This window comes from Lissotriton helveticus, chromosome 3_2 (assembly GCF_964261635.1).
Source record: "Lissotriton helveticus chromosome 3_2, aLisHel1.1, whole genome shotgun sequence".
Lineage (NCBI taxonomy): Eukaryota > Metazoa > Chordata > Amphibia > Caudata > Salamandridae > Lissotriton > Lissotriton helveticus.
The window spans coordinates 254,347,921-254,362,816 of record NC_136062.1 but is presented as its reverse complement, the minus strand read 5'-3'; the positions used below and the strand labels follow the sequence as shown (position 1 = coordinate 254,362,816).

The 14,896-nt window shown below is 42.5% G+C and overlaps 1 protein-coding gene across 2 annotated transcripts in view; it reads left to right on the top strand.

The window, feature by feature from the left end:
- The window catches only part of NRG4 (neuregulin 4), a 252,899-nt gene extending 249,025 nt beyond the window's left edge, over positions 1-3,874 (top strand). For both annotated transcript variants that reach the window (XM_078684633.1, XM_078684634.1), the window contains exon 6: positions 3,397-3,874. The gene's annotated coding sequence lies outside the window, so the exon portion shown is untranslated. The remainder of the gene's footprint in view (positions 1-3,396) is intronic.
- The last annotated feature ends 11,022 nt before the right edge of the window (positions 3,875-14,896 follow it).

Sequence of the window (14,896 nt, the reverse complement as noted above, 5' to 3'; positions counted from 1 at the left end):
AGAACTTACTCGACTCTACTCTGTAACCCACTATTCCACTATAATGGACTCTACTCCAGTCTCTGCCACTCCACTCAGTGGCACTCTATGCCACTCCACTGTACCACATTCTACTACACAATACTCGATCTACCTCACTCCCCTCTATAACTCAATGCCAGCGCACTCTACAACAGTTTCCTACACTCTACAACACGGCATACCACTCCTTTCTATGACAGATACTCCGCTCTATGCTATGCCAGTACAACTGTACTCCCCCGTGCTTTACTAGACGAGATGCCACTCTCCTATATGACACTTTAGTCCACTCTACGGTACGATACACCCTTCGCCTCCACTCATTTCCTTATTCTGCAACACTGTGCAACACGTCACTTTATAATGCTCCACTTTACAACACTCTATTCTATAAATTCGACTGTACCACACTACTCCACCCTATGCCACTGTACAACACTCTACTCAACTCTATGCCACTCTACTAGACTCTACTCCACTCTAAGACACACAACGCAACTACCTCTATGTCACTCCACCCCCCTTTACTCCACTGTACTCTGACACATTACTCCACTGTACTCCACGACTTAACTGTATGCCACTCCACTTTACAGCACTCTATACCACTACATTTTACCACTCTCTACGACATTAACATCACTCTACAATGCTCTACTTCTTTCTATGCCACTCCACTGAATGACACAGAATTAAACTCTGTCACTTTACTCCACTGTATTATACCCTAGGCCACTCAGTTTCAATTTATGACACTCTACTCAACATAACACTCCACTGTATTCCAGTTTACTCCACACTATCCTACGCAACTCCACCAAACTCCACTCCACACCACTGTATGATACTTTACCCCACTCTATGCCACTGTTCGGCATTCCACTCTACGCCGGTCCACTGTGCAACAACCTACTGTAGGCTATGCAGCTCCACTCTACAAGACTCTACTACACTCTATGCCAGTATATGATACTCCACCCTGTGCCCATCCACTCTACACCACTGTACTATTTTTTATGATACTCTTAACACATGCTGCACCATTCCTCGCTATGATATGTCACTCCGCTATAATACGCAGCACTCCGCTCTACAACGCTGTACCATAGTCCTCTGTACACTACAACACTACACTGTATGAGGCAGTCCGTCACTTGATTGGATGACACCCCACTCCACAACACTGAACTGTACAGCACGACACTGCAATGTACTCCACTCTATGCCACTACATTTACAAAACTCTTCTTCACTCTATGCCACTGTACGAAACTATACTCGACAACACTCCACAGCATGAAACTCAACCCCACAACACTGCAGTTGATGGCTCTCCACGGTACGCCACTTCGCTATACTGTATGACACTCTACTCCCCTGTACAGCATGCTACTCCACTCTACGACAAACTACGCCACTCCACTGCATAACACTTTATTGTACTATACGCTATACCACTCCACTGTACTTCACTCTACAACACTAGGCTCTATGGCACTACACAGTAGGACACTATCTTCCACTATACTCCACCACACTTCACTTAACAACATTCAACTGAATGACACTTGACACTACAATTTGAAACACATTTTTTTATTAAAAAATAAAAACCGTTTAAATTCAATGAAAAAAACAAAGATTAAGGATATGTTATAGTTAGAAAAACGTTATTCTTTTCTGTACAAACCCAACTTAAACTATACACACATTAGAAAACATATATATATATATATATATATATATATATATATATATTTTTTTTTTTTTTTTTTATTGCTTCCTAAACATCCAAAATTGCCTACAATAAATATAATGAGCGGATTTGGTGTACTTTAGTCATTATTTTTAGCAGTTATCTAAGAAACATTGATATGGTTTCTTGCTGTCATTTCTGCAGATTCCTCGGGTGCTCCCTACAGAGTTTAGCAAAACACACAAGATGATGGACGAAATGTTGCACAATGACAAAACATTCACCCCCAGTCACAGATCTGGGTGTAATCCACTGTTATTTTGCTCACCAAGCCACCCCAGTTTAGACATGGCCATATGCAAATCAGTCTTGACCCTGTGCCTCATGGGAACAGTCCAGACCGATCTGCCAAGCCTTGTCTTCCCTGGACCGGAATCCAGCATCTTAGGACCGGTTTCTAGCTTTCAGCTTTCTTCAGCCAGGATAGCTTGACTCCAGTGGCGTAGTGAGCACGGGACCCATGTCTACCACATAGTGTGAAATGGGGTGGCTTGGTGAGCAAAATCACGATGGATTAAACCCAGATCTGTGACTGGGGGTGAATGTTTTGCCATTGTGCTACATTCCGTCCATCATATTGTGTGTTTTGCCCTACAGAGTTTAGACAATATTTCCATAGATTTTCATATTTTTTTCAAATTTAGGGGCATATTTACAAGCCCCTAACACCACAATGTCACTTTTCTCGACGTTGTGGTGGCGATAGGGATTCGCCTTATTCACAAGGCGGTGTTAAGCCATGTTGGCTTAACGCTGCCTTGTGAATAAGGCACCCTTTCACACTATACTTAGCATGAAAGGGCAGACAATGGGTGTTGAGGTGGGAGTTCCACCACAACACCCATTTATTTTGACGCTGCCCATATTTGCAAGGGTGGCGTAAATATGGGGCAGCGCCAAAATTTAGACTAGGGAAACCTGGTCTTACCCTGGTGCAACAAGGAGAAATATTTAGTTTCTCCTCGTTTTTGCTGTTTCCATGTGTACTGCGTTATGCAGCACACATAGAAACAGCGAAAAGCCATTGATTGTTTATGTGAAGGAAGGTGTCCAGAAAATGACGGTTTGCAACTTCTAAGTGTGCTGCATTAGGCAGCATTCATAGACGTTTCAAAGTTCCATTTCAGATTGTTTATGTGCAGGAAGGTGTCCCTACCTGCACATAAACAATCATTCCCCTCAACGCAGGCACCCTTGCACTATGCAGCCCTTTGTTTCAGAAGTGGCAGAGCGCAGCATTAAGCCAAGGAGGCTTACTCTGCGCTCCACCACTTCCTTGTAAATATGCTCCTTAGATTGTCTTTATTTGGGTTGTAAGCAACTTTTTAGCCATAGTTAAGCAGATTATACAAGTTGGTTGAAATTTCTTAACATATTAAAATCCATATCAGTATGTGTTCTCCAAAATATATACGTTTCATGATTTAATTGCAAGTATAAGCTGCACTTTTTCTACAAATATTGATTGACCAATACTGATCTTGCTATTGGATTAATGCTAAAATGAGAATTTAATTTAAATGTTATCAGACCAAAAAACATGCAAACATAATGGATTGCAAACCGCATCAATGAAGAAATTATTAACACATCATTTTTCCTTTCCTTTTATTTTACAGGATACTGCAAACACATCCTTGCATCATTTGTACAACTCTTGCAAGCTAGGTGATATTTCAGGAATAAAACTTGCATTTTTCAGACCATGCATTTTACAAACCTCAATCTTTTATGCTTTAATATTGAAGTCTGGGTTCATCAATGAAACTTGCAGTGTCTACATCCTTAAAATTAGTGTAATAACAGTGTCCGAAAGAAGTTCATGTGACAATGCATACAGTGCCCTGAAACTATGCCAGGTGAAGGCACACCAAAACATATTAACACTTCTTTGGGAACTCTACATTCACAATTGATTATTCAAAATTCAGAATCTAGGAGTAAGACTTAGCGCTTTACTATTTTGTAGTGAGTTTGTTTTTTATTTGTATGTGTTTTTAATGCTTGCTGTCTCTGCAACATTCTTGTGCACAAAAGTATATATTTCGTACTCCTTGTCTAGTCGTATTTATTATATTGAATCATCCTTCTTGTGTGGGGCACAACACCGTTTTAAAGATATTGCAGCAGATTTACTAAGCATTTCTGCAACCCATGCTTGCAGCTGAGTAAATGTAAAGTTTGAACAACATAAATTGGGTATTCACTAATTGTATTAACACATGCCCATTTGAACATGTACGTCCTAAAATTCCAAGGCGCACCGCCAGCTCATTCACTTGAAAAGGAAGCTCTTGTCGATGGCACTGGACCAGAGGCACCACATCCTCTGCCTTGACTGAGAAGCTGTCTGCTAGAGCATATGTGATCACCAGAAAAAGAGTTTTAAGAAGCAGTACTGAGAGATGGGCTTTGGCTCTGGCCACATAGAGATTATCTTCCCTAAAGGTATTTAATTGGACAAAAGTTGTTGTAGTCCATGTAAGAAGTAGTTCCATTGCTCATAACTGGTAGGGGCTTTGTTGACAAAGACGCTGGATACAGTAGAAAGGGGCTTTGCATGGTGAACCTCCGTAACCAATACAGTGGAAAGCAGTTTCATATTGTGAACTCTCTGCTTTATCTTTTGATCTATATGGCAAATAAAATAGGTAGCGATTTTAAATTCTGATCTCTGACAAATACAATAAGCGTTTGTCATTGTTTACTCTCCACCAAATGCATTTTGAAGGGCTCTAAAACGTGTCCCTTTTTAGGGTTCATCAGAGCGGATGCTTGGTGCATCTAGTGCTAGACTTAAGGTTCATGTCCATGTATACCTAAATGTTGGATTCATCTTTCTTGGCAGAGGCCATATGGTCATGTTTATCTTCCTGTTAAAGCCATCAGGCTTGATTTTTTAATTATTAAATGTTTTAGCAGGGACAGAAGACCTCCATTTTACATTGTGACTGACCTGACAATCCATGTAGACTAAACCTTTTTGATTGTGAAAATCCTTATATGTTGAATTAGGCCCATATGGATTGCTCTTTTTAAGGGTTAGGGCCTACTGGTGCGTAGATTGTTGCATGCAATGTTCCACTTTATGGAAACAGACTAGATTGATTGAGTTAGATGCCTCCTGTGGTATTTACTTAATAAGGGCTCTGCCTTGTAATTCCACATGAATTCTTGTAAATATTTGTAATATTGTGTTTAGTATTTAGTTGTGTGTGTTAATAAATGTTGTAGGGAGGTGTTTTACCTTGTGAACTCCGTGGCAAAACCCACAGGAAGGGGCTTTATACTGTTTACTCTCTGACATACAAAATAAGAAGGAGGTTTACATTCTGTACCCCATGACGAACACTGCAAGAAGTGGCTCTGCATTGTGAACTCTGACAAATGCAACAGAAGGGGGGTTACATTGGCAACTCTAACAAACATTATTGGAAGTGTTTTTTTGATTGTGAACTCTGTGATAAATACAACAGGAAGGGGTTAAGATTGTGCTGTCTATAACAAGCATACAACGTAGCTTTACGTTTTTACCTAACAAAAGCTAAAGCAATGTGTTTTACATTATGAACTTTCTGATAAAAAGTATAGGAAGTCGTTTTCTGTTAGGACTCTTTCACAAAGGCAATTGGAAAGAGCATACTTGTGGACTTACAGTCTGACTTAATTATTTGATGAGTCTCTCTTGGCACAGTCATGTTTATTTACATGTTAAAGCCAATAGGCTTTATGTATTAATTAATAAAACTGGTTACAAAATCAGTAAGCTTCTTATTTTACATTGTGAATCACTTGACAAAGCCTATTGCTTACATTTGTCGGTTGTGAAAATCCATATGTGTTTTATTTTCTGGTTTTTGAGTAGGGAATACTTGTGCACAGAATGTTACATAGGTACCTAACAGATAACAGGAACAGGCTAGTTTCACAACATTAGTTGCATATGTGATATGCCTTTAGGATACTTAGTATGTATCAATAGTTATTCTATAAGGGCCCTTTTGGAGAAGTTCCAATCTGTAGGTAAACCTGAAATCTTGTAAATATTTATAATTTTGTGTGTAGTATTTAGTTGTGTGCATTAAAGTCGTTTTCCTTTTTTTTTTTTTAATTCACTGGCTGAACATTTATTTATTGTTATATTTGTACATTGCTGAATTCTGAGTTTCTAGCCCAGAGCAACTCCTTGTATCAGCCTCAAACTGGTCTGCCTCATTACTTTGAGATCAAGTGGTGGAAGAGATACTTGGACAACGTTTTGAAGATCTGCAGTATGGAGGCTCCCACAACACTAGAGGTGAAAGACCCCTTATTGACAGCATCTGGAGCCATTAACTTCTGACTGCGCTGGGACCTCCCACGCCTGATCTTTCAAATGCAGTAGGAAGGGGTTTACATTCTGAGCTCCACGGCAAACAGTTTAGGAAGGGGATTTGTCAGCGTGAACTCCCTGAAAAATACAAACGCAAGGGGTTTAACTTCGTGATCTACTCTTGACAATTTACTAAGGAAGTTGTTTTGCTTTGTGAACACTGTAACAAATGCATAAGAAAGCGGTTTTAAATTATGAACTGCATGACATACATTGTGAAATCTCTGACAATAGGAAATGATATGGAGACATCACATCACCCTGCCTTTAAATGTCCTACACAGGATACCTAATGCTTGCAGAAATACATTATATCCAATTCAGTTTCCATAATCCAAAGGTATCTTGTTAAAATACATGCTTAATAGAGACCTCATTCCCAGTCTAGGTCACAAAACTCAAACTCTGTCCCAAAGCATATTTATGGCAATGACAAACATGCAAATTTCAGCAAAACTTCTAAACAATTTACTCAACCCACATGTAAAATAATAAAAGAAAGTTAAAAAAAATCCCAGATTTGGACAACATGCAAAACGACCCTGCATTACAGAACACCTGAAAGGAGGAAAACAATTTGGAGAACAGCAATTTCTACCTCCATAACTGTTTAATCCAGCACACATCTTCTTGAGAGAGCAATGCTGAAAATTGGTTCCAACAGGCAACAACTGGCCGAACCCATTGTGTCAGTTAAGCAAGAAAATAACTGATTACAGAGGGTTAGGCATTCATACAATCCCAGGTACCTGCATTCCTGTAGAGAATAACAAATATAACCCACTGCAAACATTACAAATATAACTAACTTGAAAAGCCTCAACTACCAAAAGGACAAACAATATTTCTCCGATTCCCAATGAACATATACTCACCTGCACTAACAGGCCCTTAATTCAGGATCTTGAGGGCAGATTTATGTTAACTGGCGCATCCCCAGGGATGCGCCAGTTAATGTGCGCCACAGCTCCGCCACCCATGGTGCGCCGCATTTACAATGCGGCGCACCATGGTGCAAGGCAGGTAAGATGCGTGACGCATCTTCCGGCGTACGGGTGGCGCATTGCTGGAGTCATGTCGCAAGTGCGACATGACTCCTGCAATGCACAGGGGCCACCCCTACAATGCATGGTGCGTCACCCTTACGCCTGCTTGAAGCAGGCGTAAGGAATTGACGTAGAAAGTGACTGAGTGAAATCTCATAGATTTCACTCAGCCACTTTTAGGAGGCGTTCCTGCGCAGGAACGCCCCCCCCCCCCTGCGCAGGAACGCCTCCTTATGGTGCAGGGCTTTCCAACGTGACGCATCTCCTAGATGCGTCATGTTGTAAATAGGGCGCATTGTTTGCGCTGCCGTTGCGTCAAATTAAGTGACTCAATTGCGGCGCAAAGAGGCGCAAGGGCCTCATAAATCTGCCCCTTAGTGTCTTACATTTACCTCCAGCATATGTACAATGTTCATATGGTTGGCTTCCTCATTTAGGGCACATATACGATGCAAACACTAGACACGGGGCAGATTTATTCTTTTTTCACTTAACACACTGCAGCAGCAGCAGCAAATGCTGCACTACGTGAAAAGGAGAAATGAGGATAGCGTCCTATTTACTAAAGTAAGGCTCTCTCCTCCCCTCTCACTAGCTCCGGCGCTGAAATCAGCTACTGTGCGCCACGGAAACACCTTTGCGTCATGGTGCAAGGGTGTCTCCGTGAGTCAAGGATAGGTTTTGCACTGAAAGGGTTCCCTTCCAATACAAAATACTATGCACAGAATCACTTTAACAATTTCCCACTTTGTATGCGTGTTATAAAATGCAGCACACGTGCAAAGTCGGAAAAGTAAGGAGAAATAAAAGCATTTCCCTTGTTCTGTGCGCCTCTTTGAAAAGGGCACAGTTTTATTACGCTAAACCCAAGCTACTTTATTTAGTAAATTGGGTTTAGCGTGAGAAACATTAGGTGATTGCATGGGAATGCCAATGCTCCACCCTCGGTACCCCACCATGGCACCAAGTAATGCCAAGCAGCGCTATGCACTGCTGCGCGTTACTTTTCTGTTATTTCCAGCGCTAAACAAGTTATTTAGCGCTGGAAAGTAAATTGGAAAAAAAAGATTTGCGCCGATTTTCGCCACTTTTGTGACTCAAACACGGCGCAAAATCTTATCAACTCTCCCCCTAAATGCAATCTCGAAGCATGAGAAGTGTTTGACTGGTACTGAGCTGACGTAAAATGAATGTTGGTATCATCGCTGTGATGGAATACATTTGTGATTTACATCTGTTGGTGGTGTCCTTCTTTCCAAGTAATATTCAGCTATTGCTCCCTGATCAATCATATCTTCCTGGATCAATTGTTTGCGAAAAGAAAGCGTTCCTCTTATTATGACTATAATCCTCCCCTTCAGTGAAGCTCATCACATTCAGTCTTCTTCCAGCACGCATCTCCTAATAGAATGTCACCTCTCATCCCCCTTTCAGCAAAAAAGATAACCAACATCCATCAGTGCCCTATCTATTTCTTGCAACATGCCTTATAAACGTCTGTTATGGGGCAGCCCTAATCGCTCACTGAAATAGCAAGCACTAACTTGTTGTCCTGGCTCTCCCCAATTCTAAATACCTTTGATAGTGACTTCATTTCCTCCGTGGTAAACTCTTATAATGCTGGGAACTCCATCAAAAGCCTCAGAGCAGTTTGTAGCACAGTTGTGGCACCAGAGCAATCACCAGACTAAAATTACAATAAAGTTCTGTTCCTCCAAATCTATAGACTCGGAACTTGATCTGATACTAGCATTCAACACCTCGTCTATCCGCCCATTCTTCAAGTGAAAAGGCTGATAACATCCCTATTGTCTATGACGTAAATCCATACGCACACAAGAGTTGAATACAATGTATTATCAGGTATTGTAACGTAATATTTAAATTTAACAGATGTTATGCATCAGTATGATAAACCTCAAGGGCTGTTGTAGACATACGGGCCTTTGTAAAGCCTCAGATTCATAACACAGACCCAAAGTCATGGAGATCGCAAAGTGACGATTCCCAACAGGCCAGCACACTTGTGATAAATTCTTCTGCCCCAGTAATAGAACACTGCTCAGATAACCTGCTCGGACCTGGAAGAAACTAGGGCCAAAATCCCAGCGCCAGGGAAAGTTGCTTCATCATGTGTCCTGCAGACATCTCATTTCATACCGTTCTCGCAATCACACCCACGTCACGCAAAAACATTCACCCCATTCACACATCTAACGCCTCTAACATCAGCCACGTTCCACTCAATAGAACACACACTCCTTCCACAACTCTGCACACTCAGTCAATGCTCATCAATGCACACTGCAATCCCACGCTCCAGACATCAAGGACATCATCACGGAATACAAGTAAGATCCCCTCTTCATCAGGGAAGCTAGTTCACACGCTCTTCAACACACATTGGGGCATCCTCATTCATGATAGCTAGAGTGTCAAACAGGTTCGGTCCACACACTCAAAACAGGATGGGTACTTAAAACCTTACACAGAGCATGCTCGCCCTGCACTCTATCAACGCTACCACATGCTTGCAAGCTCTTCCCTTGCCACTTCCCTTTCTCAACATTAAAAACAGCTGCGTTTGAGCTGATCTACAGGGATGCTTCCTAATGAAGCAACACAACCCCATCCAGCTGGATAATGACCCGCAATAAGTTCACCCTTGAGGTTCATGATAATCGCTGAAATCCTATGGATCACCCTCTGAGAAACACGCAGCCTCTGAGAAAATTGAATGGCAACTCCATTAAACACTAAATACTATGCTAAACAGATCCGTCAATACTCAGGACTGACACATGACACCACTGTGACTCTTATCAATGAGAAACCCCATAACCATGCAAAAGTCACCCAAGATGGCCAACAGTGCACACAAGCCCAAACCAATGGCAGAAAATCGTTTCCTAATGCTCATTATAATATATCATAACGAAAGCGTGGATGATACAGAAGCCATAGTTTAGAGAGCTGCGATCCTGAATGATACCCATCTGCTTACCAGGAGGACACTGTCAGGGGAACAGTCACCAGAGCACTATTTTTTTGTAGCAGGGCTCAACTCTCCTTGGAGGATAACAACAAATAGTACTCCTTAGGGGACATTATTTTAAAAAATATGTACCTAAAATCAATTATAAACCAAGAATAAATCTCAAAAGAGTCTCGAAGATAAAAACAGATCTAGAGAAAAAAATTGAGACAACTTTCTTACAAAAAAGGTTTTTAGTTCGTTCACACGTTTTAAAATGAGGTTCCCCGTGGAGTAGTACTTGTTGTTACTTGTTAATAGCCAGGGTCCCTTAGGGATTACAGGGTTGTCCTTCCCTGTTCTGTGGTGCGCGGCTTGGAGGGGCGGCACAATGCGTGTCACTCAAGATGATCTCAGCGGTAGCTTTCTATACTTTTGTTGTTTTCTTGCAAATAGGATCCTGTGGTTGCACCAAGGAAGGAAGTTGACAATCTCTGCTAAAAATCTTTGGTTAGGTACAACAAAAGGCCTTTCAAGATAGAGTCATTATTGAAACTTGTGCAGTTACTGGAATAGAAACGTACCTGATTTATTATATGGGTTTCTTGAACTTTTTCTTTAATGTCCAGAAATCATCAGAAAACAGCACATGGATCTGCCTGCACGATTTCTAAATCCAGCCCCTGTTAAAACAGCGTCCAGAGAAGAGGGTTTTCGATACACTTAGAGGCTTCAGGCAGTCATGGAAATGTAATAGGAAAAAATAGGCTATCTTTTTCAAGTTGCTTGGAATGTGAAGGGTAATGTTCTTGAAGACCCTACCACCTCCTGCAGTAGTTGAGGCGGAGGCTTGCAATGTTTTTGAAGCAGCTATGGCAAGACTAGAGAACATTTTTATAAAATGAAAGAACATGGTCATTAAAAGCCCACTCATTTTAGTAGCAGCAAACTGTTGGAAGATTATCTTACCTAAGTAATTCTTTGTTTGAAGAAGTAAAATGTCATAGAACAGTTCGTATTAACAATGTAGATTTTGTTTTTATATCCACTTGAAGCACTCTAAAGCCTTAGCATTATTGCACATTTACACACATTTAAAATGCCCTACCAGTTTGCTATTTTGTTTTGTTGCACACTGCACATGTAGCCTAATAGTTGTAGTAAGTCTAACCTCATTATGAAATTGGCACAATGAAAATAGAACTGCAGAAATCAGTAAAGTCCGCCATTTTTACCCGTGCTTTCTTTATCATCTTCAAAGTCTTCTCACGTTCTTTCCACAAGAAGAGCCCGGCACCTGTTTATTATCATCTTCTTTTGTTTCACTGAATTTTTATACAAAAGTGTGTAGCAATTACAGACTGCAACTGACCAGGGAGTGAAGTTCTGGTAGGTTGACATGGCAGTCTGTAGTTTTCATGCTTGCTGGCTATTTTGCATTAAACGTGTTAGACTTCTGTGAGCTTTCCAGAGTGTCTATTTTCTTTTACAAAACCTGCTTCATTATGTACTGTGAAAGGTCTTTGTTCGGTGAAGAAGGGCCAAGCTGTGCACCTTACTCCACACAATGACCCCAGGCACTAAAGATAAGGGAGAGATAATCCCTGCTGGTCAGCCATCCACGACATCACCGACCAGAAGATCACATACCTGCTTTTTTGCAGGGCACTCGCCCAGAGAAAAGCCATGGGGAGCGGCCATCCCCGCTTTTGACCAGGCAGATCCGATTCTGTCAGGACCAGAGGCTCCGATTATACTTCTCTCTCTTTTACTGTATAAATTAACAGCTGCCAATTAGAACAATACAAAAGTAAAACCACATAACCAATGAACCATAAGAAGTCACATGCACCAGTCACTGATAACCCAGTCCTTTAAAATCAGGAACCTCCATTTTAGAATTCTCTTTGTTCGCAGCCATTTCAGTAACAATAATTTTATACTTTGCTGTTTACTAAGTGGGGGTGCGCCTCCACCTCAGGACCCGCCACCCGTGACTTCACAGAATGCCTTATAGGTCAATGATTGCTGATTGAGAGGAGTGCAACTTAGCCCTTCTGAATAGCTCTAATTTCTTCCTTTTAGGAGTAGCGCGTCTGCCTTCCAGCCCATCGGTCTCCTCCGCTAGCTCCTGTTAGGAGCGGGAGTGGGAGCGGTTCACATCCGTCAGCTCCGACAGCTGCAGTCCAACTTCTAGCCTTTGTGGCAGGGCACACGTGCGTTAGGCCACCGCACCTTATTTTGAGCGCATGGGCAAAGTGAAATTGAAGCATCTAATGGCACGATTTCATCCCCATTTGTACCCGCATTCACAGGCGACTCTATCCACGTTCTATTTATATAATTATTCTCCTGCTGAGGTTCTACATTCCCCCTGACTGTAGTCCACAGCTAACCTGGCACTTCGATGTCTACTTGCCCCCATAAAGTATGCGTTAGCCTTTTGAGGATGACGACTATTATCAGGAAGACATGCAGGCCTCCTTAGAGGAGAACCTTGTCGGTGCCCTAGATAACAGTGTCCAGTTATCAGTTGACTAAACCCTGGCCAGGGCTCTGGGCTACCTCAATCACCAGTTTAAGGGCTTTGTCTGTAAGCAGGATTGGCCTTCTCAGAGGGGTGGTCAGTGGCACAGGGCCTTATTTTTGGTGGTCCTTCCATTAAGGATTTGGCAAAATTTGCAGTAACTTCAACTCCATGGATAAGGCCCAACTGTCCCTGGAGAAGGTTTTCCGTAACACTCTTGCAGGACCAGACAATTTATGGGGCAATCATCAGGCCGTAGCTACTTCCAGGGATCCCAGTGAACTTTTTTTTAGCATAGACGAGGGCAAGGTGAGAATTATTCCTCTTTCTGATGTAGTGTCGATGGGCAGGACAAGGTTGTTTTTATGAAATTGTCAATGTCTGACCCAAGACTCCTAGGTTCATGGGACTGTCCAAGGCTACAAACTAGAATTTTACAGCACCACAACCCAACTGTGCCCCCCTTAAGAACTGTATTTTTCCCTACAAGAACAGGAGATCATCTCTGGGGAAATTCAGGCGCTCTTGGTAAAGGAGGCCATTTGTCATTCGTCCCTCACCCCGGGGGCTTCATCAGTACCATTTTCTTAATCTTAAATCTGAGGGAGTTCAACTCTTGGAGAGTGTTCAGCCATTTCAAAACGGAGGGGATCCACCCACCTCAGGATAGTCTGCAAGACGGCGACTGGATGGTCGGGTTGGACCTGAAGGACTCGTACTTGACAATTCGCATTTTCTCGCTTCATTGGAGATTCCTCCAATTCATTTGGTTCGGTCGCTGCTTTGAGTTAAAGGTCATTCTCTATAGTCTCTCATCAGCTACTTGGTGCTTCACCAAGCTAATGATACCTATAGTAGAGGCACTTCGTGTCAAAGGGGTGAGGTTGATCATCTACCTCAACGACCTGAGTCTTCTGGCCCAAGACCCGTAAACAGTGGGTATGCATTTGACCTGGGCAATACAACTCCTCCAAGACCTGGGATTATCATCTATCACCTGAAGTCTTGCCTGATCCTTTCACTTTGGGGTTCCAGATAAATTTGATGTTATCCCAATTGATCCCTCCTGCTCAGCAAATAAAGAATATCAAGGAGTTGAGGGCTGCATTAGCCACCCCGACAGTCTCGTTGAGATCTGTGGCTCGGATTGTGGGTCTCTTGGCATCGTCCATCCAGGCCATTTTTCCGAGTCCCCTCCATTAAAGGGCTCTACAGAGACTCAAAATCCAACACTTGCTGTAGGGCCTGTCCTATGCCGGTCAGGTTTACCTCTCGGAGGAGGCCAAGACGGAAATGACATGATGGCTCAACCACATGGAGACCTGGAACGGCAAAGCGATACTTGGCAGCTGGGGATACAGATGTGGGCCCCAGGTCATGGGGCTGGGCCGGTCGATGGTCTGAGTCTGAGCTTCAGCTCCTGATAAACTGCCTGGAACTCCATGCGGGTTCTTTTGCAATCAAAAGTCTCTCCCCTTCTAGGACGAAATGTTGCATACTGCTGAGGATGGACAGCATCTCAGCAGTTCGTTATGTCAACAAGTTGGGCGGTACAAGGTCTCAGTTATTGGCTAAGATTGCCAAGGACTTCTGACATTTGTGCCTTCAACATTGGATCTCAGTTAAAGCGGAGTACCTGCCCGGGGAGTGTAACTCAATAGCGGATTGGAACTCCCACTTTCAATGAGATTTCAGCGATTGGAGATTACACCCGAAGGTCTTCTTCAGTATCAATCACAGCGGGGGTGTTGTTGAATTAATCTTTTCGCTTCACGTCTCAATCACCAAATTCCTCTATTCTTCAGTTGGAGGCTGGATCCAGAAGCAGTAGCAATGGATGCCTTCTGAAAGGACTAGTCCCTCTAACTGGGGTATGTTTTTTACATTTAGCATTATCCACAGAGTTCTGTCTTAGGTGCAGAGTCAGAAAGCAGCAATTTGTCTAGAGACTCCATTCTGGAGAGCACAACCATGGTTCCCTTTAGCTGTGGTGTTGTAATGAAACACTCCTCTCTTTATTCCAGTTAACCAGACATTGTTGTTCAACCATGTAAGAAACCTAATCCGTTGATCTGCTTGGAGCAACTCCGATTGGTGGCCTGGAGGACTTCGGAGCTAGATTGCAAGTGTGAGGTGTTTCTCCCCAGCCTGCTTTATATATCAAACTGTGGTGGGTTTCAGGCACCCACAAACGTTATAC